This window comes from Bactrocera neohumeralis, chromosome 5 (assembly GCF_024586455.1).
Source record: "Bactrocera neohumeralis isolate Rockhampton chromosome 5, APGP_CSIRO_Bneo_wtdbg2-racon-allhic-juicebox.fasta_v2, whole genome shotgun sequence".
Lineage (NCBI taxonomy): Eukaryota > Metazoa > Arthropoda > Insecta > Diptera > Tephritidae > Bactrocera > Bactrocera neohumeralis.
The window spans coordinates 70,789,822-70,802,167 of NC_065922.1; the positions used below are offsets into that span (position 1 = coordinate 70,789,822).

Here is a 12,346-nt window from a genome sequence, read left to right on the forward strand (position 1 = left end):
TTATCCCCGACAGTTGCACACATTAAGCCACAATCCGTAACACAATAGCGCTCACGGTGATAAATTTATAATACTCAAAGCCACGTACAAAGAGGTGTGTGTATGTGTATATACCTACATATGTTTAGTTGAAAATGCACATGCAGTTTTGCTTATGTAATAACGGATCAGCCTCTCACAGCATGCCAATGAAATTGCACATTTTTTATAATTTTTAGGGTCACTAATCCTTTTTAGTTTCATAATTAGGAGCTGTCAAAGTGCACACACGTAAATACATACATACGTACATATGTGCATATGAATAATTTAAGCAACCGCAGAAATTAAAAAAAAAAATAGTATGCAGTGCCGCACAATTACGTGCTAATGCCAATGATTAGAGTAACCCATTTAGCTCTACTTAGAAGTTTAGATTAGATGTAATCTGTTTACGCTCCATCTTGTTTAAGAATGAAAGGGCGGAGAACGCCCTTTGATTGATACGGTATAGTCATAGTATACTAGAAACTGTTATATGATGAAAAATATTTCCTTTAACCAATGAAAATCATGCTAAAGTGAGTAAAAATAATGTCAGCACCCATTATATGTTCCTGCGACACTTATATTGGCAATATTCCGCAATTTAGGTGTTTCACACAACTTTTGGTCGAGTGTTAGCAAACGACACAGATTTATACCCAGGAGCAGATTTTTACCCCAAGAATTATAGTATATTTTCCTAAGCAGGTGGCAAACAACTTGATGATCTAAAAAAACTCAGTTCATGGAGGCTTTGGAACATTATGTGAATTTGAATATAATCACGAGAGGGTTTCAAAACACAAAGACGGAAGACAACATAATATGGTATACAAATGCCTATGAAAGGCATCAGTACCACTGAGGACAAAAAATGCTAGAGTTCTTAAAATACCTGCTAATACTTCTGTGGGGCAAAATGGCAAACTTTTAAATAAGGGTTTGTCCGGAAAGTGAATTATTAATTACATTTAAATAGGACTGATTTTCATCCGCCGCCACCGACTGTACTTCGGAGCGTGCGCGCACTGACTGGATTCGGTAGAGGGTGTTCCAGGCTTACCCAGATGTTGCTTTAGCAAGAAGTGATGTGTTTCGGTGGCACCAGGTCTTTTTGGAGGGCCGGGAAAAGGTCGCTGATGAATGAGCAAATCCAAAGTGAAAACATCAAAAGGCATCGTCCACCATGAATTTGTTCCTCCTGGACAAACTGTCAACGCAGAAGTTCTTAAGAGACTCAAAAGTAGGGTCAATCGAGTCCGACAAAACATCGCAGCCGATTGGAAGTTGCACCACCACAACGCCTCGACTCACACCGCCTTTCTTGTGAACAGCTACCTAACCAAGGCCGGCATTCCAACGCTTCCGCTGCTGCCCTCCAGCCCAGATGTGGCCCTGCCAAACTTTTTTTTCTGTTCTTGCCTGAAAAGGTCGATGAAAGGCAAGCATTTTGAGATAACAGAGTTGATCCATGCACCTCGGATCTCAAGGCTATTCCGAAGCATGCCTTCCGTGACGCCTTCAATGCTTGTAAATCGCGGTGATAGCGCTGCATCGACGCAGCAGGAGCCTATTTTGAAAGCTTTTAAAGAATTGTAACGTTTGATTGAATAACTTTTTTTTTTTAATCGACTCTTACTTACTTTTTTTGTCACCTGGAAGTTCGAAAATCTTTATATTAAGTATATGGGGGTTCAAGCAAGTATTGACCTGATTCAAACCTTTTTTCATATCTGAATTTTAATTGTAATTTACCGATATTTTCGGTCAAAAGTCAAATGTAGATACTGGGGTCCAAATATGCAGTACCTAGAGGCTTGAATAATTTTCATTGTATTTAAACAACTTCTAGTCATAAGGTGGGATACACCAAAAGCATTATTGGTGTCAAGTTTTTTTCAAATATATTATCTTATTCTTGATTTGTATAATGGCAAGTGAAAGAATGAAGTAGAATTTAAAATTGTGCTAGATAGGCAGTAGGCGTGGTTGTAGTCAGATTTCGTTAATTTTTATTTAGGAAAATGAGAAGAAACCACGTAATAAATTTGGTCGAAATCGGTCGGACCGGTCCCGAGTTATAGGATTTCACCAAAAAGTGGGCGGTACCACTTACATGCCATCTCGGAAGTAAAATTTAATGTCTCTAGGGCGTTAATTTATTGCGCTTTTAGTAGTTTTTAACAGTACCGTTATTATGAGGAGTGAGCGGGGTCTACGTCATTAATTTTCACACCATCCGTAGGAGTTCTTATAATATTTGTGCTGGACGCTTTAGTAGTTTAGGAAGTATGAGCATTAAACTTATTAAATTTATTAGAGGCGAGGCCACCCAATTTTTCAAATTTTTTTCCTCAGGTGCCCCTGCTATCAAGATATCTCAATTTTAGTCAAGTTACAACTTGCACGAACGGACGGACAGAGACACCAGGATTTTGACTCGTCTCGTCATTCTGATCTTTTATTTATTTACATATAACCCTATATCTCTATCAATTATTTTTATGTTATAAGTACAACTGTTAGGTGAACAAAACTATTATTGCAACAGTATAAAAACAACGCTGTCACTCTTTATTAGCATTGATGTTAACAAACATTTGGAATTGCTGTTACAAACCCGCGCAAACAACAAATCAATGTAATTTGTTCGTTTTTTGTTACTGCAAACCTGCCGAGTGATCTCTTGTAATTTCGTTACAGCATGCACAACAATGCAGGAATGTTACATATTTGCGCATACAACAACGCAGTTGTCTCGTCATTACGAAGCAGGTGAACAGCACTGCAGAAAATTATTAGTGCGACTGAATGACCGAATGCTAACACAATTTCATTCATGTTCGTTAACATTCGCTGTTTGATAATCGTGTGTCGGTAAGTGCGCGTCGGTTCGTGATCGCGAACAAATTTTGTGAAAAAGTAAGAAATTAATCAATTAGTGCAGTTTTCTGAGTATTATATTAAAATTATTTGAATTTGTGAATGTGCAGTGATAAGTGTGTGTTAATTAATTGAAGAGAAAGTGTGCAAATGCAATGTAGCAAAGCAAAGCAGAATGTGTTGGTTTGGCAAACATGTGTCAGCATGCCCGTGTGAAAAATGTGCTTTTGCTCGAAGGTTCCTAATTGCGCGCTGTGCTATGTATAGTAGTAAATCTAAGTTTAGTGAGAAATTTATCAATATTGGTGATATTAAATTGTGTTTATTGTTCGATCGTTGCGTTTAAAATATCCGACGTATGTTTAATCGAAAGAAATTAAATATGTACATATATACATATGTATGTATGTGCAGTAAACAAAAGGTAAGGCTGAACACGTATGTTATATATAAATACATATAAATATATGTTTGTATAATTGTATGAACAAATGCTTATAATTAACAGGGCTAAGTTCGGGTGGAACCGAACATTTTATACTGGGAAGGAAAGTATCAGATGCAATTTGAAATAGTGTTATGTATGTGGGAAGTAGGTGTGATAGCAATCCGATTTCATTAATTTCCGCACTGCTACCTAAATTGGTTGAAATCGGTCGGGCGAGGTGCGAGATATGTGATGTCACTTAAAAGTGGACGCCCGTCGTTTCAGTTTCTACCCCGGCTCCTATAAAATAATGTCATACCATCTCGGATGAAAAATTTTATGTCCCTGTCGTATTTCGTTACGGGTTTGTCGCACTTTTAGTACTTTTAACAGTACCGGACACGGTCATCTTCCGATTTCATCCATTTTTACAGTGTCGGTAGGTGTGCTTAAGGGATTTTTTTGCGTATGAGAGGGTGGAAAATGTCTTTCGCACCATCAGAGCTATTGTCGCGGCAACGGTATGTGCCACTTGCAGGTAACGAAATACCCCCTTTAAGGAACCGTCGCCCACCCTAAGACCACATTTGTATTACTTCTGGGTGGCGTTCTATTTTTCTCATTGATTTCAAATACCGCTTTTTTCGGCGTAGCAAAATTGCTGTGTATTTCTGGATAATCCCTTAGTCTTTTTTTGCTCTCTAGAATGACACCAATTAAATTTTCCAGATGTATTGGGCCAACCAAATCTTCTACGGTGGTGCATTCTCGTTGCTATCGCACACATTTAAAGAATGTGTGTTCTGCGTCGTCTTCTGTCGCGTCGTTATATAGGCATGATGGCTCTTCGACTTTACCCATTCTATGAAGGTAATTTCTGAAATATCCGTGTCCGGATAGCATGTGTTGTGTAGAAGTCGACTTCTCCAAATTTGGGACTTGTCCATAAGTTTAAATCTCTTATATGTAAGTCCGGTTGTCCATCTGTCCCGACTCTCATTCTGCCATCTTCATTGCCATGCTTAAGGGATTTTTTCTGAGCGATTTGGTTTTCGTAGCTTAAATGGTTGATATTTACATTTAATCAATTAGAGGACGTGGCCACGCCCACTTTTTCAAAAATTTTTATAGGTTTTCGCCTAATGACGTTTTGTAGGCGTGGCAGTGGTCCGATTTCGCCCATTCCTTTCAATTCGTTACATTAACTTTTTACTCAAATTACAGCTTGCTCATAGAGACGGACGGACAGACAGTCTCTTCATCCTGATTAATTTTTATATTTTTTTTTCTTGTTTCGGAATGTTTCGTTATATAGCATTTGAAGCGACGCTGGGGATCTCACGAGAAAATTTTGGGATTTACCAATTTCTTTTCGAAAAGTCCTGAAATTGAGTATTACTATATTGTGAGCTACTTTATGCGGTCTGAGCTCAATGTGAGCCTTGGACAACCGAGTCATATGGTAACGCTAAAATACACGCACTTCATTTTTCTCATTTTCGGTCATAACCTATAAAATTTTATATTTATTCACATTTTTTTCGTTTTCTATATTATATAGTCATCCTCATGCATGATAAATTTTCTAAATTTATTGCCAATAAAATATTGACATTCTCCAAATATTCCAGTACTTGCCACATGCCACATTCTAGAACTGTAAACCCGCTCTCATTATTGCTTCATTTGTTTGTGGCACGAAATTTTTGATTTTATTGTTACATAAGATTTGTAGTTAGTGCAAAAGTTATGGCGCCACACAATGGTGCAATTAAAATAATAGTTGCAAGGCGGTATATAGACACATACACATACAAATACGTATATACACATACAAATACGTATATATAAAAAGCATTACAGGGAAAGGAAAATGAAAATTTTGGAGTTTGAGGAAACAAAACACTTACAAGTCCAGCCCGTGTTTAGTAGCAGCAATGTGCTTTTGCATGCCAGCACGCATACACAATTATAGTCAGTGGGGTCACGGGTGAGGGATGAGGTGAGGCAAAATGCCTCACACGATTCATTTAAGTTGAGCGAGTGGTGTCTAATCCAAGCTTTATCTTTTTGTATGTGTGCTTTAGTGTTAACTATTGCTTTTGTTTTTGTTGTTGTTTCTGTTGTTGCCATTGTTCTTCATTGTAAAACTAAAATTAAGTTATTTTCTAACTGCTTGCACGTACAAGCGATTGCTGTGGTGAAGCGTGCGCGCGGCTAAGCTGGTGACCAAGAACATACAATTCGCTTGCCCTACCACCTACTTTTCTTCCAACCTTTTCTTGAAATACCGCCACCCATCTTTAAATATAACTTGCTACAGCTACAATGAGTTAGAATTTGCCCCAAAACTGCAAACTTCTTGTACAGTTGACAATTGTAATAATAATATACGGGCGCGCGATTTTATAACGGCATACTATACATACATATATAGTCCTAGATATATACATACATACTTGCACATACAAGGAAAGTAAATATTTTCTACTTAACTCCAACCCTTTCGCCTTAAAACTGTCAAATGCGCACTTTCACTAGTTTTACGACATTTTACTAGATTCAAGCACACATACATACATATATATACACACATACAAATAATATGTAGTAATGACAGGCATTAAAACTACAGCAGCTATAAACTCCAACAACTGCCCACAGCTTCATCCAAACATCCACTCTTACACTCACGTATATGCATATACTCATATACAAACATACATACACATATACAAATACATGTCAGTGCATATAATACACCCCACCAGCTTACCTACACATATACAGTCAAAACTTTCTCCCAACTTCTCGCCAACTACGCGCATTATTCACACTAGTCATTTGTGTTGCCTGCTTTTAGGCGCTATGCACACAACAGGCCATAAACTAGCGACGCCAGCTTGTCATGTAGTGCTAATGTCCACATACAAAACTTGCAAATACACTACCAAACATATATAGAAGGCATGACACATGAAAGCGTGCGCAGCAAGCCAACAACAATAACAATAAAACACAGTAATTGCTCGTGTATGCGTGTGACGAGTGCGACACATATGCAAATTTTCGCCGCTATACACACATACAAACAAAGAAATGTACATACAAAAGCACTTACTTGTATAGATTTATATTTATACATACAAAAATAATATACATATATGTATGTATATATATGTGTGCCTGTGCTGCCCTTGGTCTGCAACTAACCACCAATACCAATATCAAAAGCGTTGGCAATCCAACTGGCCACCTACACACACACTCATAGCTGGCGTACATGCAGACTTTGTTATCGCACAGTGAACGTAGTATGGCGAACGCTTGAATGGCTGGACCAACTTTGTGGTGAAACGGTGTTGTCATAGTGTTGCTTGCAGGAAAGGAGGTTGCCAAAGAAACATATTTTTTTCAATAATTCGTGATTGAAGACTGCAGTGTATCGATAATTCAGAAAACTGCAAAAAAATAGCTTCACAAATCAGAACGCCAACTCGGGATCTATAAATGGCGCTCCTCTCGATCCAAGCATAATCGAAGATCGTAATCGTGTAGGTTGTTGTGGAGTTTTACAGTTAGAATGAATAGGATACTTGGTGTAAAGAAGAGCTTCTAAGCTTTTGATAAACATTGTTAGAAATGGAATGTCTGGGAGCAACAAGAAGGATATTATTAAGCATTATCGTCTTAAAATTAAACAATTTACACCGAGACTGGTTCTCAGCAAAACGCTGCCGACCTCAATAAAAAAAGACCTGAGCAAGAAAGAAGAAAATTAGTCTATGCGTCTTTCAGAAATCAGTCATAGAAAGGATCAGAAACAATGTTCAGTCCAATGTCGTGGAAGCCAAATTTACTTTTTAGAATTAGAACACGGCACTGAACTGATTTTAGTTTAGTAATTTCCGCAAGATCACCCAAATTTCTATTATCAAATTGAGGCTACGTTCCAGCCAAAACCGGCGATAAGGCTGAAATCTAGAGTAAATTAAACATGATTAGTGAAATCCGCAAAGTCCGCCAGAGCGAACGTGATTTTCCACTTCGGTTAAGGGAGGTACATTACAATAGTTACGTTGGAGATTTATCTCGAAACACTGTCTATAACAAAGACTTCTGCTTGGAAAATGTAGGGAAAATGTCTCAAAGGTATAGAAATTTTGGTATTCGGTCCTCCGATACCTGCACCAAAATCTGTCTAAACTGTCAGTGTACTACTTAATAGAGATATGCCTTAATAGTAGAACAAGCATGGAAGTAACTTTAAACTTCTTCTTGAAGTTTACCCTTTTGATAATGCCGTTCCTCTGTATAAGAGTGGGTGGTGTCTCAATAACTTTGACTTGGTTCCCGTGCTTCTTCTAGCGAAGAGTATAATCCACAGTGAGACCTAGATATTTGACCTCATAAGTCATCTCTAACTCCCAACGCATGGTTCAAAGTTAAGGTTGCACCAAAAAGCATTCCTAAATATGTATATTATAAATTCATCAGCCTAAATTGCTGCAAGCCCACCTTTTCATAGGTTAAGGCAAGGATAGATAAGCTTTACTTACGTTAACTCTAAAACCGGTTAGCAGACGCTACAAATTCTTACCACTGAATGATATTTTCTTAAAACTCAGATATTCGAGACATTTCAGTAATCAAAAACCCAAATAAAGAAAATTTACAAGCCAATTTAGGGACCAAAATGAATTGTCAATATCTTTTACCTTACCTACCTACCTAGCAACAAAAGGTCTTGTTGTTAGCTCAATCTGTATCCTAAATGCTTTCGTTATAACCTGAAATTCAAAGTTTAAGATCATTGGATATTTACTTGCAGTAGACGCCCTCTCGAAACGCGCTTTAATTTTCAGTTTTCCCATTTCAGTGTCCCCATTTCATTCTGGTTTCTCAATGGATTACTTTGAAGGACAGGTTTGAGCGAGGTCGAACGGCCAAGAAACTCATGAATTAATAAGGTGTTTCGAGGTGTTTCTCTTATCAACACAAGTTTCCTACTCCATCATAAGAACTGATAGTCTCTAGCCATCAGATCAAATGAAGGTTCATTCAGTCTTGGTTATTTGAGGTTTCATAGTTATTGGATTAGAAAAAGGCTTTTAGAACTGCAAAAATGGTATAAGAAGAAATTATTTTCTAACTTTAAAGAGCACAATAATAATTTAAGTACAGTCTGCTGAAATACTAGGAATTTATAGCTTGGAATCCGACAGCCCTGGACACAATAACAGCCGCGCGTAATACAAGACGCATTAATTTGACTTGACTGGTGACTTAAAGGAAACTGATTTTATCTCTGCCCTACAAAGACCGTGCTAGATTTATTGAACCCTTGCAAAAAAATCGCAATTGTCTACTTTAAATCTTTCGCACCAGTAGGAAAATCATAATTCCCCTAACATATGGAGACACGCGCTCAAAACTCATATGCAAATACAAAGAAAATCATAAAGCGGCTTAAATAACATTACATTCTATGCGATTACAGATAATCTCTTTTCTAAAATGCTTTCTGAAAGCCTCTATTGAGGCACTTTCCGCGCGCATAAGAGAGCTCACTCTTATCAATGTGCCAATCCAATTTGAAAAGTAAGAAAGCAAATCGCCAAATACAACTGTGCGCTGGCACTCACCAAGTTAACGGTGTTTGAAAATCGCCCCTTCGGGCGTTAAAAACGCGTAAACGCCAGCAAATACCACAAGTCTTCGCATCGAGCCACTGCTATGGCAACCCTTTGTACGAATGTACGAGTATGGAGCTCGAATGGATACGCGTATGTGACCGGACGTGTGTGGTGTTGGGTTGGAGGTATTAGCAATATTAGACGTATTTTAAAATGTTATTTGGCTGCGAGGCGTATGTTGAAGCATGTAAATTTGACTTGGGCGAAATTGCAAAATACGCGCAACGGAGTAACTAACTCAAATACCACGCGAATGCCGAGAAGGACCAACGGCAATGCCAATAAGAACATAGCGGCCGTAAGTTGGTATTGTTGCGGCAAGGAGAAGCTGAAGTTTAGCAGTGAAAGTGATGGGCTGTCGCAATGGCAGGACGCGGAAGTGGTGGAGGCGCGCTATAGCAATCTACAAATCTAGAAAGGTAAGCTGAAGACAGCGTGGGGAGGAAGTGAATGTATGTGGACGTTTGAGGACGTTGCGAACTCACAAGTGGTGTGAGAAAGGGCTGCAGCAGCTGAGGGCCGACGCTGTGAGCTCACGGCTGGTGCAAGGAAAGACAGCACAATCTAACGCGGCGAGCTCGGAGTGAGTATATCGGCGGACATTCGATACAAGCGACATATAAAGGAAATCGCAAGGCCGTGAAGCCGTGTGTCTATGTGACGTATGTAAAATACAATGTGAACAAACACAAAAGAGGAATGGCGTTAGGTAACGAAGTGGACTACGCGGTAGACGAGTGTCTAGCATTGCGGCACATTTCGCCAGAGCATAGAACGTCGGTGAAGGCAGTTTGTGACTAGGAAAAGGAAGTTAAAGGCGATATCGACCTGCTTACATGGAAGCTGTTGTATGCTGGAGCTCGTGTTGGTCGTTGCGTTTGACAGTGGGCGGACAGGCGGATGGTGTTGCCAGTACGTTGGTAGTAACATTGATGAGTTTACACTTTACACATACGGACTCAGAGGAGTGTGTAGTTAAAGTAGTGGTGTAAACAGCGTAATCAGCATGTGTGCGACTTGGACTGAAGTCAGTAGGTGGTGGTTTTGGACCAGACTGGTCGACGGCTGCTCACAACACACACATGGGGTGTGCGAATGATATATGTAATGATGGACGTTAGCAATCAGACGTTAGTTTGGCACATTCTGGTGTGGGCTGCTGTGCGGCTACCGGTGGTGGGCAGCCCTTTTGGCGTTTTCTAAGATTCAAATTTCCAAATTACGCGCACAAACAAACGAGCACGTGTAATGAAGCATCGCTGCAGCGTCGAGGGTAGTGCTCGTAAATATGAAAGCTGAGGCTAAATCATTAAAAAGATTGCGCGTTACGAAGTAAACTGAAAGCCCCCCACTCGGAGTATGAGTATGTGCTGCCACCAACGCAAGGTGGACATAATGTATGGTGGGCTTTGTGTAGTTTTGCATAAGCACACATGAGCTCTGTCCTGAGCCCGCTCATTGATGGGGGTGTGTTTGATGTTTTCATTGTGAACGCGGAAATTAATAAATTGAAAATGAGCGCCACATAACGAATCTTAAGTAATTCGGCAAGAAAACGACAGTAACTATGCGGAATTTATGGGAAAACTTCGTTAGTTTCTAATAGATAATATTTATCTTTATGTAGTTTTACGTACAAAGGCCAAAATTCGGACTTTACTACAGGTTTTGAGCTCAGTTCTACGTCCCCCGTCTGCTGACTCGTGGCTTGAAGCCTTGGACTTCTTCCTTTAAAGATATGTAGAGAATAATTCTTCTCTGCACTTGAGACTCGAGGCTTGAAGCCTTGGACTTCTTCCTTTAAAGAGACACGGAGAATAACTCTTCACTGCATTTGAGACTTTCATACCGGTTTCTATAATTTAGTTCTTCTAACTGGGTATCAACTCTCTTTGAAGCACATTTTGAAAGACAACTCAGTTTTACATCTTCTTTGACAATTTGTGCTTTGAAGCCGAGCTTATGTCCGAGTTTTACGCCGTGTAGCCGCTGGCTTCTTCCTCTAATGAGTTGCGGTGCTCAACTCTACTTCACAACTTTTAAACCCACTGCTTTCTAGGTCCTCGTGTTCGGTAATTGTTCCTTAGTTTTTTTATCTTTTAGGTCTGAAAGATTTTTACTCATATTTCTTTCAAACGTGGGTTTTTCTTTGAGGTAGTCATCGAGGACATTATGAATGAGAGCAAAGAAAGTTGACTGCTTTATAGGTTGTTGTTGTTGTAGTGGCAGAATTCTTCCGGTTGCTTAGACCTGACTGCCGTGGGAACGGACTGCTTTATAGGGGTTCGGGCTCGGCACTTCACGCTTTGGGATTGGGAGCTGTTACTCATATGGCTTCATCAGTCCTACTGACATCCTTTCATAAACTTGGGCTTGAAATCTCTGGGGTGTGTCTCAATAACCCAGAACATATCAGTTGGTTCTGGCAATATTTTTGATATTCGGGACATCTGAACTTTCATTACAGGCCGCAATCAAGGCTTATTTTGATTTTTTCTAAAATCATTATGATTTTGAGGAACTCCCAATGCTTGCTTCGGTCAAACTCTTTGGATATAAATATGGCAAGTTTGTTGGGGATTCGAGCTCTGGTTTTATGTTTATTTAAGGTGGATAATGGTTGAAATAAAGACTGAATTATACCAGTAAATACAACAGTCTCGAAATAGGTATGAATTATATATATTAAAATTTCCCACTGAACACTGAAAAGCAAGACCTCCCTCTGCAAGCAAATTCTGGAGCCTCTTACCTAAACCCACGCTCTATACATACACCGAACTCCAGAAAAAGCAAACGTACGCACATTTCTGGCTTTCTACTTGTAAATTATTAATTCTAAGTAAAAGGCGCGCAAACTACTCACATGTGTATACAATTACAACAACAACTTTCATACTGCTATATATGCGAAACTCCACCGCATTGATAGCTCCATGTGCGTTTGCCCAACAACCAGGCCCAGGCACTTAATTGTAATCACGTACATATCAAGCATGTAGCTCTCTTGAAAGCACACATCTTCCACCTCCCACCTCGTCAGCGGCAATTGGAGCCAAGTGGTCACGAGGACGGCTGCTATTAATCTACATGTACGCTATATATGCGCCTCTCATATACCTGTAGCTGTATTTGTACGCTCCTTGGTGGTTAGTAAAATTTGATTTGCACGCATTCGTCCGTGTTTTCTCCAATTTGCCCACTCATCTAGTTGCTGATTCGCTACCCCCACCATTCATTAAAAACCGACGTCAATTTAAATTTAATGCGCTGCTTGGGCGTTCGTTTGCGTTAGGTACGCGTATAAGTGGGAAGG

General features: G+C 39.5%; 1 long non-coding RNA gene across 1 annotated transcript in view; it reads left to right on the forward strand.

Annotated features, from left to right (window-relative positions):
- Window positions 1-2,891: 2,891 nt before the first annotated feature.
- LOC126758785 (uncharacterized) overlaps window positions 2,892-12,346 on the forward strand; it is a 154,701-nt gene continuing 145,246 nt past the window's right edge. Inside the window, exon 1 of the long non-coding RNA XR_007666882.1 lies at window positions 2,892-3,331. This is a non-coding gene — a long non-coding RNA (uncharacterized LOC126758785). The remainder of the gene's footprint in view (window positions 3,332-12,346) is intronic.